This window comes from Biomphalaria glabrata, chromosome 8, assembly GCF_947242115.1.
Source record: "Biomphalaria glabrata chromosome 8, xgBioGlab47.1, whole genome shotgun sequence".
Classification (NCBI taxonomy): domain Eukaryota; kingdom Metazoa; phylum Mollusca; class Gastropoda; family Planorbidae; genus Biomphalaria; species Biomphalaria glabrata.
In genome coordinates, this window is record NC_074718.1 from 3,547,539 (window position 1) to 3,560,867 (window position 13,329).

Consider the following 13,329-nt stretch of genomic DNA (forward strand, 5'->3'; position numbering starts at 1 on the left):
TCGACTGCTAGGTCTTAATGTTTTGGACTGCTAGGTCTTAATGTTTTGGACTGCTAGGTCTTAATGTTTTGGACTGCTAGGTCTTAATGTTTTGGACTGCTAGGTCTTAATGTTTTGGACTGCTAGGTCTTTGTTTTGGACTTCTAGGTCTTAATGTTTTGGACTGCTAGGTCTTAATGTTTTGGACTGCTAGGTCTTTGTTTTGGACTGCTAGGTCTTAATGTTTTGGCCTGCTAGGTCTTTGTTTTGGACTGCTAGGTCTTAATATTTTGAACTGCTAGGTCCTCACGTTTTCTTTGTACCTAATGATTGTTATGGAGCGTATTTGCGTATTCATGATGTAACCAGAGTTAAAAGGCGTATGGTATATTTATATTACCTTAATAGATTTTGATGTCAGGGCCGGCCTTACAAATTGCAGGTCCCAATTTAATGGATGCTTGTGAGGCCCCTCTTTAATTTTTTTTTACAATAACAGCTATTACATTTAATTACTTAATTATTTCAATTTTTAGTATGCAACATACAATGGAAGCATCTGAAACGCAATGTGGCTTATTTTAACGTTGGCGTCACGTCAATTGTATAATACACAAACGTCTTTAAAAGCCTGTGACAGAAGCCAGGAGTCCAGGACTGATAGTGATACGCTAAATGTAACTAGCAATCGGTCAAATCTGCCTAAGACCGGCCCCTTGTCTGACGTAACCACGAGGAAGTCCGTCTCAGCTGAGGTTGTATGTAAGGAATGGAATAGCTGAAAGAGCGAGTGCAATTTGAAGACGAGTGACATTGAAACGTGTAGTTTAAAGTGAGTTATATTGTGTTTAAATTATTCAAGAAGATAGTTCACTTGTGTTCTTACGGTTATTTACATAAAAGTTCAAAACTTTAAAAAAAAAACAAAAAAAAAAAAAAAAAAAACCCTAGTTTAAGTTACATTTATTTTCGTTTAAAATTAAATTTTGCTAATCTAACTGCAGATATAATAATAAAGCACACTATGAATGTTGATGCATGCATTTTGATTAAGTATGAGATAGTGATATGAAAGCTCCTAATATAATTGGGTCATTTTACCGAAAAAAGAGTCCTCAGGCCACGGTACGAAAAGAATTGAGTTAACCCTTAAAACGCGTGTGGTAGATTAGCCTCTAAGCATTAGAATTGTACTTCCATTTTGTATGCACTCGTAAAAAAAGTTCAGCACCTTAAGAGTTAATGGAACGCGTGGTTCTCTGCTGCATATATAGAGTCATCAGTTCACTGAGGTTCGAGGATATCGCCTGATTATAGATGCGCAGACGACAAATGTTTCTCGAATTAAATATTTGAAGGTAAGCGGAACAAATAATTTTTTTAGAGCCAAAGTCTGAGTAGACAGCTACAGCGGTTAGTACCCAGTTTTAAAATTCTCATTAATCGAAGACATTTTTAAAATTACAGGTCTCCCGCGGTAGAGTTTCTTTTTTAAAAAACCTGCCAAGTTTCGCTACTCACAGATTAAGAATTCAAATTAACAAATAGTTTTGTGAGAGTCATTTCCCCTTTCCAAACGATTTCTCTCCCCTTCGCTCCCGATCTCGCCCTGTTGAAGTGACGTAATCAAATCAAATGATGGACGGCAAGAGGTTCCTGGCTCCTTCAAGACTCGGGACAAATTACAAGATGATTTGGACACTGCTTGACACCTTGACTCGGACACATCTTGACACCGTGACTTCCCATATCAAGTCTTTCAAGTGTCTGTGTCTGTGTGTGTCCTGTCATCTTTATTTTTTTTTATCCCCTGTCGTCAAGCGTGTGTGTACACGTCTGCTATTTCTCTGACAAGTGAACTTCCGGTTTTGGTACTCACGCGGGAAAGATTCAGTGCGGGTATTAGTGTAGCTGGGCATACTTGTCAAGGTGTAAGCGTGTGTGTGTGTTGGGTCTAGAAGTAATTCAAAGGTCCATCAAAATCTTCACACGAGGACATCAAGCCGCGCGTGATTCTTTAGGTCAATATCTGAAATGCTTGAGCTTTCGATTGCTATATTCGATCGCTTCAAGAGCTGGGTATTTAACACTATATCTGGGTGTTTTTTTTTTATGTCATTGGCCGAGCATTTTCTTATTCAGGTCAGGAAGATCACCTTGCAGTTTTTTTTTAAAGGAGTTTATTTGGGGCAAGAATCTTGTTGGACACAGAGTGAAAAGAAATAGTCCAGCTTTTTTTTGTGTATGATATATATTAAAACCTAAACCTAAGTTCTCTGTTTCTGTGACCTTTCTTTTCTCTCTTTATTCCAAACTTTCTCTTTCTGCCTCTATTGTTCACTTTCTGTCTCTGCATGTTTCTGTCTGTCTCTCTTTGTCTCTTTCTCTCTCTCTGTTTTATGTCGGACTTTTTTTTTCTGATTTAAATTCTCAAATTTTAACATATCTTTACCTTACTTGTCTTTCATTCTCTTTCCTTTTGTTTCTTTCTTTTTTTTAATTTTCTTTCCTTATGTTTCTTCCTTTTTTATTTTCTTTCCTTATGTTTCTTCCTTTTTTCATTCTCTTTCCTTATCTTTCTTCCTTTTTTCATTTTCTTTTCTTATGTTTCTTCCTTTTTTCATTTTCTTTCTTTATGTTTCTTCCTTTTTTCATTTCTTTCCTTATGTTTCTTCCTTTTTTCATTTTCTTTCCTTGTGTTTCTTCCTTTTTTCTTTCCTTATCTTTCTTCCTTTTTTCATTTTCTTTCCTTATGTTTCTTCCTTTTTTCATTTTCTTTCCTTATGTTTCTTCCTTTTTTCATTTTCTTTTCTTATGTTTCTTCCTTTTTTCCATTTTCTTTCTTTATGTTTCTTCCTTTTTTCATTTTCTTTCCTTATGTTTCTTCCTTTTTTCATTTTCTTTCCTTGTGTTTCTTCCTTTTTCTTTCCTTATCTTTCTTCCTTTTTTCATTTTCTTTCCTTATGTTTCTTCTTTTTTTCATTTTCTTTCCTTATGTTTCTTCCTTTTTTCATTTTCTTTCCTTATGTTTCTTCATTTTTTCATTTTCTTCCCTTATGTTTCTTCCTTTTTTTTATTTTCTTTCCTTATCTTTCTTGCTTTTTTCATTTTCTTTTCTTATGTTTCTTCCTTTTTCATTTTCTTTCCTTATGTTTCTTCCTTTTTCCATTTTCTTTCTTTATGTTTCTTTCTTTTTCATTTTCTTTCCTTATCTTTCTTGCTTTTTTCATTTTCTTTCCTTATGTTTCTTCCTTTTTCCATTTTCTTTCCTTATGTTTCTTCCTTTTTAAGTTTTTATTCCTTATGTTTCTTCCTTTTTATTTCTTTCCTTATGTTTCTTCCTTTTTATGTTCTTCCATTATGTTTCTTCCTTTTCATTTTCTTTTCTTTATGTTTCTTCCTTTTTATTTTCTTTCCTTATTTTTCTTCATTTTTCCATTTTCTCTCTTATGTTTCTTCCTTTTTTTCTTTCCTTATGTTTCTTCCTTTTTCATTTTCTTTCCTTTTTTTTCTTTTTCATTTTCTCCCTTTTTGTTTCTTCCTTTTTCATTCTCTTCCTTTATGTTTCTTCCTTTTTTTCTTTTCTTATGTTTCTTCCTTTTTCCATTTTCTTTCTTTATGTTTCTTCCTTTTCCCATTTTCTTTCCTTATGTTTCTTCCTTTTCCCATTTTCTTTCCTTATGTTTCTTCCTTTTCATTTTCTTTCCTTATGTTCTTCTTTTTTCTTTCATTCCCTTTCCTTATAATTCTTTTTTTTTTCTGTCAACCATTGCAGTGGAATTGAGTGGAATAGGTATGAGTAAGCGCAGTGGCTGAGCGGTAAAGCGCTTGGCTTCCGAACCGGAGCTCCCGGGCTCGAATCCTGGTTAAGACTGGGCTTTTTAATTTAGGCATCTTTGGGCGCCTCTGAATCAGACCAGCTCTAATGGGTTTCTGACGTTAGTTGGGGAAAAGTAAAGGCGGTTGGTCGTTGTGCCGGCCACATGACACCCTTGTTATCCATAGGACACACAAACAGATGATCTTTACGATATTTGCCCTACAGACCATAAGGTCTGAAAAAGGAACTTAACTTTTTTTTTTATAGATATGAGTAAATTATGATTACTAGCATGTCTGGCGATAATTGTTTTCCTGAATGAAAGCCCGGGACAACTAATCTTCACCAGTTGACACCGAGAGGTCCTGGAGTTTTGTTAGAATCACCACAGATTGAAAAGATAAAATATAATATCTGTGAGTAATCATTTTTTAAATAATGTCCAAGAACAAACAAAGCTCCACTTGCCTCTCTAACTTTTTTATATAAATCTCACACAAAAAACAATTTTAAAATATAATTCAGTAAATATAATTCAGTAGCCTGCATCGCATGTGACTAAATTTGCTCATCGCTATATGGAATAAATAAAGAGACATTGATATCAATCAATTAGAAGAAGAAATAATCAATAAAGATGTGGTTCATTAGCGTTTGCATAAAATGTTGTCTGATCCATTTTGCGATTGCTCAGTTTCTCAATTCCAAATAAAAATATACTTTAATTTTTAAAAAATTGGACACCCGTAAAGAATTCGGATGATTATTCTATGCCAAGGGATCAAGCTCATCATCATCATCCTTCCTTTGTGTTCCTCATGGAACATAGGACCTCAGCAAAAACACGCCACTCTCCACGGTTTCAAGCTAGTTTTTTGGTGGCTTCCCATCTCTTTCCGGTCCTCTCGGCTTCCTCTAGTATACTGCGTCGCCATGTTCTTTTTGGTCTTCCTCTACTTCTTATTCCCTATAAGGGATCAAGTTCCTTTATTATTATTATTATTATTATTATAGCTTTTATATAAGCTACTTTCATACTTATAGCATGCTCAGAGCGCTTTTGGTCCAATCTCATATGTGGACCAGGTGGGGGAAGGGGGTATCTAGGAGTTGGTTTTCCGTGCTGCCTTTAGGTGTCGGAACTCGAGCCCCCCTTCTAGGTAGCCAAGCCAAGCCAAGTTCAAGCGCACTTGGCCTCTCGACCACGCTTCCCGTTAAACAATCAAGGACATAGACATTTTGGTGCGATGGTAGTCGGTATCATCAGTGCTACACAGTTTCAATATATGGCTCCTCGGAAGGCGACGGATGCGCCCTGATGAGTCACTGGAGGCAGAAGTCACTTGAGACAGAAGTCACTTGAGACAGAAGTCACTGGAGACAGAAGTCACTGGAGACAGAATCTGGTGTGGCTAATCAAGCCAATTCTAGAGCGGCAGACTTTGCCACAGTTCGTGCATCAGTTTTTGGGCTAACTGACAGGGCAGCTTTCTTTTTTCTTTCTTTTGAGGCCGCTTCGTTTCTTTGGCTTTCGGCAAGGATCGTAGATGCCTGTGGTTCTCATGTTTCGCTTGCAGACATCTCTATTTGTTAGTCTTGGGCGGCCTTTGGGGCTGACTCCCTCCACAAGCTCAGAATATAAGATACCTTTCGGGATTCTACTATCTGGCATTTGGGTGACATGTCCGAGCCAGTGTAATCATCTCTGTGTCAGGAGAGCATAGATACTGTGCATATGGGCCACTTTTAGAACGTCCAGATTGGAGACGTGATCCCTCCAGGAGATGCACATTATGCGTCTTTGGCAGCGCAGGTGGAAACTATCCAATCTGTGCTCTTGGTACATGTATTTTGACCAGAGTAACACCTTTAGTAAAATCACTAAATTTAGAAAGCCTTCAGGACAGAAGACTCAAAAGTAAAGTAGCAACTCTACATAAAACACTGAACCATAATCTTCAAATACAAAAACAAAACTTAATAAAATACTCTGAAAGACACAAAAATAAAGGCACATTCCTCGTCCCATATGCTTGGACAAATTTGCACAAATACTCATTCTTCCCTAGTGCTATTAGAGCATGGAATGGGTTGCCTGAGCTAGCCAGGAAAACCAGTGACTTGGCAGAATTTAAGGCATTGGTTAATATGCATGACTAAATGCATGAAGCGTAGGACGTAATCATCTTCTTTTTTGAAGTAACGTCTGTATTATATAAAATAAGCTCTCGCTGCCATAAAGTTTCAAAAGAGCTACAAAATACGTAGGTCAGGTCAAAATAGGTCATGGGGATCCGAACAGACTTGTGTTCAGAAAGTGGGACAAAGATGTAATCTACCTTCACAGCTGCTGACGAGTAGACTACCGCCGAGACATTGTCCATTCCTTACACACACAGACAAAGAAAAATGGCGACGAAGGGAAGTAACTAACGACCATAGGTACACAATGGGCAGATGATCGATGTGAATGTAAAATTAAATCCGAGTCCTTTGTTCGTCTCCCCTTGACCCTGAAGGAACTCCATTCAAATTATTATGTTGAAGTCTGTACAAAATAAATCCAGGAACAAAAATCTCACTTATCGACATTTGAGATTTTCATGCATGGAGATTTTATTCATAAATAGAAAAGTTTTTTCTTAAAGCGTATTCGATGTACAAATGTCAGGTACCCATTAGAATTGGAAGGATAGACAATAGAAACATAAAAAACAAAATTTTAAATCTAGGTCTTCACCAATATTCGAACCCGTGACTCCTGAGTTCAGAAACCAAGCGCTTCATTCAGTCTCCACGCCCCATTTTCCCGACGTCTCTCTGTCTATTTTTCTATTTATTTTTTTGATCTGATTAATTTCAAAATTTCTTCCAAAAAAAGCCTCTGGCAGAAGTGACCTTCACGGACAGGAAGTGTAGGGTGGGAGTGACATAAAAAAAAACCTGGACGAGATTTTTTAAACGGATGAAATTCCATTAGCTCAATATGAACACTTTTACTTTGTTCAGATTGTGTCACATTCTGTTCATACTCATATCTTTGTTGACAGGTTCTGTTCTAGTCACGTGATATTTGAAATTTTATCCTCGTCATTATTTGTTTTTATTTTTTAAATACATAAATTTTTCTCTAGGTCTCAGTGAGTGGGTTGGACCAAGACTATGGAGTATTAAATAACCTTCGATTATAATTACCGCATTTTCGCCCATATGACCCGCACCCGCAGACGTGCTGAACAAGCAGACGTGTAAAACCCGGCAAAATTACACAAAAAGTAAAAAAATAAATAAATCGTACACCCCGCACCCTTATATACCCCGCATGTGCATTGTGGTCTATACGTTTCGTTATTACGGTATCGGCTAATTTGTTCAGTGGCTTATGTACATGTTACAACTGATGAGTGGCATATTAAAGATTCTCTGCCGGTACTATTTTTTTTGTTAAGGTTTATATAGAGATGCTCATACAGTAAACTACAGGAGGTTTAAAGACCCCTTAGTTTCCATTATTCAATGTTTATGTGTAACATTCTGTATACCCCGCACCCTTGTATACCCAGCAAAGGTACCGCCCGTTTGTAAAAAGCTTGTATAACCCGCGGGTTATATGTGAGAGGGAACATGATGGCTAGCTCACTTCTAAGTCTGGGTTGGACCAAGATTATGGACCACTAAATAACTTTGGACTTAAAATTTAGCTAGTTTAGTTTTAAATCTGGGTGGAAATCTACACCTGCCTCTGTTCTCTATAAGCTTACTTTCTTTTTTCTACTCTTTATGTTTTTCTTGACCCTTGGCTTTAGTTCTTTTCACTGTGTCTCCCAGAGGTCAAGCTTCCAATCGCCAGTCCCCTGAATTGCGCTCACACGCTTACTGACCTCAGGTCTTTAGATGTGTTTGGTTTGAAAGCAATGAAACTTGAGAGAAAGAAAGAATGAGAGAGAGAGAGACAGAAGGAGAGACAGAAGGAGAGAGAGAGAGAGAAGAAGAGAGAGAGAAGGAGAGAGAAGTAGAGAGAGAGAGAGAGAAGGAGAGAGAACAAGAATAAGAGAGAAAGCGAGAAGGAGAGAGAGAGAGAAGGAGAGAGAGAACGAGAAGGAGAGAGAGAGAGAGAGAACGAGAAGGAGAGAGAGAACGAGAAGGAGAGAGAGAGAGAAGGAGAGAGAACGAGAAGGAGAGAGAAGGAGAGAGAGAGAGAAGGAGACAAAGAGAAGGAGAGAGAGAGGAGAGAGAGAGAGAGAAGGAGAGAGAGAGAGAAGGAGAGAGAGAAGGAGAGAGAGAACGAGAAGGAGAGAGAGAACGAGAAGGAGAGAGAGAAGGAGAGAGAGAACGAGAAGGAGAGAGAGAAGGAGAGAGAACGAGAAGAAGAGAGAAGGAGAGAGAAGGAGAGAGAGAGAGAGAGAGAGAGAAGGAGAGAGAGAGAGAGGAGAAGAGAGAGAGAAGGAGAGAGAAGTAGAGAGAGAGAAGGAGAGAGAGAGAAGGAGAGAGAGAGAAGGAGAGGGAGAGGAGAGGGAGAGGAGAGGAGAGGGAGAGAGAAGGAGAGAGAGAAGGAGAGAGAGAACGAGAAGGAGAGAGAGAACGAGAAGGAGAGAGAAGGAGAGAGAACGAGAAGGAGAGAGAAGGAGAGAGAGAGAAGGAGACAGAGAGAAGGAGAGAGAGGGGAGAGAGAGAGGAGAGAGAGAGAGAGGAGAGAGAGAGAGAAGGAGAGAGAGGAGAGAGAGAGAGAGAAGGAGAGAGAGAGAAGGAGAGAGAGAAGGAGAGAGAGAAGGAGAGAGAGAGAGAAGGAGAGAGAGAGAAGGAGAGAGAGAGGAGAGAGAGAGGAGGAGAGAGAGAGAAGGAGAGAGAGAGAGAGAAGGAGAGAGAGAGAAGGAGAGAGAGAGAAGGAGAGAGAGAGAAGGAGAGAGAGAGGAGAGGGAGAGAGAAGGAGAGAGAGAGAAGGAGAGAGAGAAGGAGAGAGAGAGATTGAGAAGGAGAGAGAGAGAGAAGGAGAGAGAGAGAGAAGGAGAGAGAGCTCCCTAACCTTCTGTACAGCTAGTCTACAAGAAATCCTCTCTTCTTGTCACTGTTTCTTGATATAGTCAGCAAAGAACGTTTTCCTAAAATAGACTGTAGAAAAACCAACAACCTTCGAATGAAATAAAAACCATTTTCACATTTTTCTCTGTAGGTTCAACGGACGTCGATAAGTTCCGATACACGAAAGCTTACATAAATACTACACAGGGTATGCCCAAACTAAGGCCTGTGGGATATATCCGCCCCTTGTCTCAGTGTTATTCAGTCCCTCCAAACGTAACCCCCCTCCTCAGGAGGGTAACTAGAAAATTTCCATCGTTTGGGGGCCCTGGGGCGCTTGACCTCTTTAGGGGCCCCTGCATTTTGCGTAATACTTAATTTTTAATGTAAAAAACACTCATTTGGGGCCACCCTCAAGTGGGGGCCCGGGGGGATTTTCAAATTATCCCGCCTCCTCCCCCTACCTTAACTACGCCACTGCCCCTCCCCCCTCGTGCAGATGTCAGATCTTTTGGTCTAGCACATTTTTTCGCGGTGATGTGGCCAGTGTCCTAAATGAATATGGCCGCCCCCACGCTCAAAAAAAGGTTGGTTACCACTGCACTTGCTTAAGTAACTGAATGAATCTATTTGCGATTATGTTATGTGGTCTGTAACTCTTTCTTTCATTCTAAACACAGACAACCTGTCCATTAAAAAGGTAAAATTTCATTTGTTTCAATGTGATTTCCAGAGCACATTTTTTCTTTTACAATGTAAAAAAAAATATTTGAAAGCCAGTAGTATTGTCTTCGCATAAAACTAAAACTGACAGAATGTTGTCGTGTCATTCTATCTTTCCCTGGACCCATGTTGATACGCCCTCGTTTGTTTTGTAGCTATAAACAGCTACTGCAATTAAACCGGTGTAGGCGTGTTACATTTTCGATGTAATAAAACCCAAGCTTGTATTTTTACAAGTGCACATTCTGGCTAGCAAAAAAAGAAAAATAAAAGGAGCTCCTCAAAAGCGTGGTCGAGAGGCTAAGTACGCTTGAATATGGCTTGGCTACCTATGAAGGGGATTCTAGGTTCGACACCCGACTCGAGCAGAGTTGTGTTCACTGAGCGTCTAAAGGCAGCACGGAAAACCTTCTCCCAGATACCCCCTCCTACCTCCACTGGTCCACAAATGATATTGGCCCAAAGCGCTCTGAGCATGCTATTAGCATCAAAGTAGCGCTATTTAAAACTATAATATATATTATGAAGGGATGAAAGCTGAGCTGGTTTGGTCATACTGTAAGACATGACTGACTGTCAAAAGTCATCCTTCTAGGTACAAAGGTGGGAGCACGAGGCAGGGTCGGTCTTAGATAATTGGAGGCCTTAGAGTCCAGCAGTTCTCAACCTTTTAAGCTCGGCGACCCCTTTTTACAATCTGCCACTCTGACGCGACCCCCCCCCCTTTAACCAGACACACACAGCAATAGAAGAATAGACAATAACAATCCTTTTTTTTTATTGTCTCAGGCGACCCCTGGCAAATCGTCAATCGATCCCCAAGGGGTTCGCCACCCACAGGTTGAGAACCCCTGCCTTAGACCAAGTAAATTTGATGACCCCATTGAACTAGAACAATAAAACACAAATAAGAGCTTTATATCAACTCACTCTGTCTGTTTGCTACGATTTGTGTACACGTCATTTCTCCCACTTCTTGGATATTGAAAAGAGTGAAATAAATCCTAAAATATCTAAAGATAAGGCTTTAAATGTGAAGTTCTTCCCGTAAGATAAGTCTTTTTTTTATGTTAAAAAGTATTACATATATGTAAATTCAACACCAAACCCAAACAAACCATCCACCCACCTGTGCATCAGAAACTTTCACATAACTCCAGAGCAGCTTTTTATCTTTTCTCCTTTTTTAAGCATGCATTGTTGGTAGAATATTCAGATATAGCAAGCGAGCCGCAGTTTGACCATCATAAGCATCACTGATATAAAATAGAGCGTCGAACCCGTTTTGTACCTTAATATCTTGGGAATAAGCCGCATTCAGTTTGATTTCCTCAATCACAATCAAACATAATTAACTCCCTTTTTTTTTCGGCGCCAAAGTGGGAGAAAAAACATGGCGTCGCTAGCATTGGCGTCTTAACAGTCCCGAAGAAGCAATTACCCACTCAGGGGCGCGGTGCCAATGGGTAGAAAAAGAACGCCAGAAACTCCCCAAAGACTTCAAGTTCTCCACGCAAACTAGACGCCCCGTTTATGCTGCGCTCGTAAAGGGAGATATTTTTTTTTCTTTTGAGGCTGGAAAGGAAGGACAACTCTAAGTCACAAGAGGGTCAGAGAGTGATCAATAAAGTAAAAAACAGATATTTTGAAGCATAAAGGAAGTCGCCGGGTGATTATTTATTGAAGAGACGCTCGGTCTGGTTTGAAAATTTTGGTGGTGGCTTTGATTTCTGAAAGATGGCTGGTACATGTGAAAGTTTTCAAAGACCGAGGCTGACATTTCGGTAACGGCATTGGAGACTTTGAAATGTCATAACAATAACAATACATATGATCAGTACGATATGTTTATTACTTTTTTTTTTCTTTTTATTCTTTTTTTTCACCCTTTTTAGTACCATTTCTTTCTCTTGTTTGTTAAATCTTTTTTTATCCTTTCTTCTTTTTTTTTTATTTACTTTCATTATCTTTTGTTCTTTCGTCGTTTTGATACATTCTTTCAATTTTTTTTTATTTTTTTTACCTGCTTTTTTCTTTATTCTTTCTTTTATTTTGGGCTTGGTGGTCTAGAGGCTAAGCGCTTGGTTTCCAACTAAAGGAGTATAGTTCAAATCCCGGAAAAAAAATATTTGCAGGGCGGCTCTGAGTCTTCTTAACTAAAAGGTGCCTGACATCAGGTGGGGAAAGTTAAGGCGTGGTCCTTATGTGCAATGGCGCCCTAAGCTGTGGGCAATGGAAAAAGTTTACATAATCATTTACCCCATAAATCACGTGTTTTGAAAGGGCAATAACTTTTTTTAAAAATAATATTTTGTTGATTTCTTTAATTAATTTGTAATCTATTCCGTACAATGTTCTAAACTTAGGACATAAGAAATACTTCTTTTCTCTCTGTCTCTCTCTCTCTCTCTGCTCTGTCTCTCTCTCTCTCTGATTCTCTCTCTCTGTCTCTCTCTCTCTCTCTCTCTGTCTCTCTCTCTCTGATTCTCTCTCTGTCTCTCTCTCTGTGTGTCTCTCACTGTTTATCTCTGTTTCTCTCTGTCTCTCTCTCAGTCTCTCTCTCTCTCTGTCTCTCTCTCTCTCTATGTCTCTCTTTCTCTCTGTCTTTCTCTATGTCTCTATTTCTGTCTCTCTATCTCTCTTTCTCTCTCTCTTTCTCTCTCTCTTTCTTTCTCTAACTCACTCACTCTCTCGCCATTCTCAAGCTCCGCCCCACCACCCACCATGCGCCTGAACAATCCCCAGCCGCCCCCTACACCCACTCACTGTATACCTTGATGCTTTTTTTTTTCCCCACAACTAGACCGTCCCCCGAGGTATCGCTAGCAGGCGATTGCCGTGAGTGATCGATTTATTTGATTCGGAATCACTTACAAAACTCCCCGGCTCGTCTTGTGTGCGTCGCAGTGAGTTAAAACATGTGATTCATTAGAGTGTCGTGTTAGCAGACGACTAGCAGCAGACGGTAAGAAATATTATCGAAACTTTTTTTTTTCTTACCATTGAGCCTAAGGCAATTGTCACACAGAGGCGTCTGTCTGTTTTCTTCTAAGATAATTCTAGCTCTATTTATTCTAAGTTTATGCCTTTTGAGAAAAAAATCTTTGGCTAAATCTGGACACTTAATTCATCCGTAAGTAGTTATTAATTATGGAGACCTTGTCTTAAAGAGCAATGAAGATTATGTCTTTCTTAGAAATGTGAGACCAAATACTAGATAAGATTTAGGGGGGAGGGGAAATCATTTTCTACTATTCTATATCAAATTTATTTTAAAAAACTTATTGCGAAGATTTGTTTCCATTTTGAGCGTTTATAAATTAAGTTTGTTTTTTTTATATTGTAAGCTAGATTATTAATATTATTATGTGGCTACTAACAAGCGCAGATATAGCAAGTGTAACATAACAAAATCATATAAACATAGATCAAATTAGATAAGATACGAAAAATGACTTCAAAGCCAAAACATACCTTTGCTCAGTAGTATACTTTTGATAGACGTCATCACCGAGTCTATAAAAGAATCCCAGTAACTCTCTGGCTGTGTGGTAAGCACCAGGGGCGTAGCTAAGAATTTTTTATCGTTTAGTTAATCCTATAGTGACACCTCCGTAAGCACTTCCTGATATGTATATACATATATATATATATACAGTGCTTTTATTGTAAGTAAATAGGTGCCGGTACTCAGTGATGGATTGTCTAACTTTTAACTACTACTAAATTAATAATAAACGTTAAAATACAAGAAAAGTAATATTTTTTCCCCACATTGAAAAAAGGTG

General features: G+C 38.8%; 1 protein-coding gene across 6 annotated transcripts in view; it reads left to right on the forward strand.

Annotated features, from left to right (window-relative positions):
• Positions 1–13,329, forward strand: part of LOC106078210 (enterin neuropeptides-like) — a 228,692-nt gene that overhangs the window by 167,298 nt on the left and 48,065 nt on the right. Inside the window, exon 1 of one of the 6 annotated variants that reach the window (XM_056038184.1) lies at positions 12,362–12,506. The exons of 4 other annotated variants lie outside the window; for them this stretch is intronic. The gene's annotated coding sequence lies outside the window, so the exon portion shown is untranslated. Of the gene's footprint in view, positions 1–12,361; positions 12,507–12,544; positions 12,675–13,329 lie in introns of those variants that run through there. One more of the 6 variants, XM_056038185.1, reaches the window with a different exon arrangement.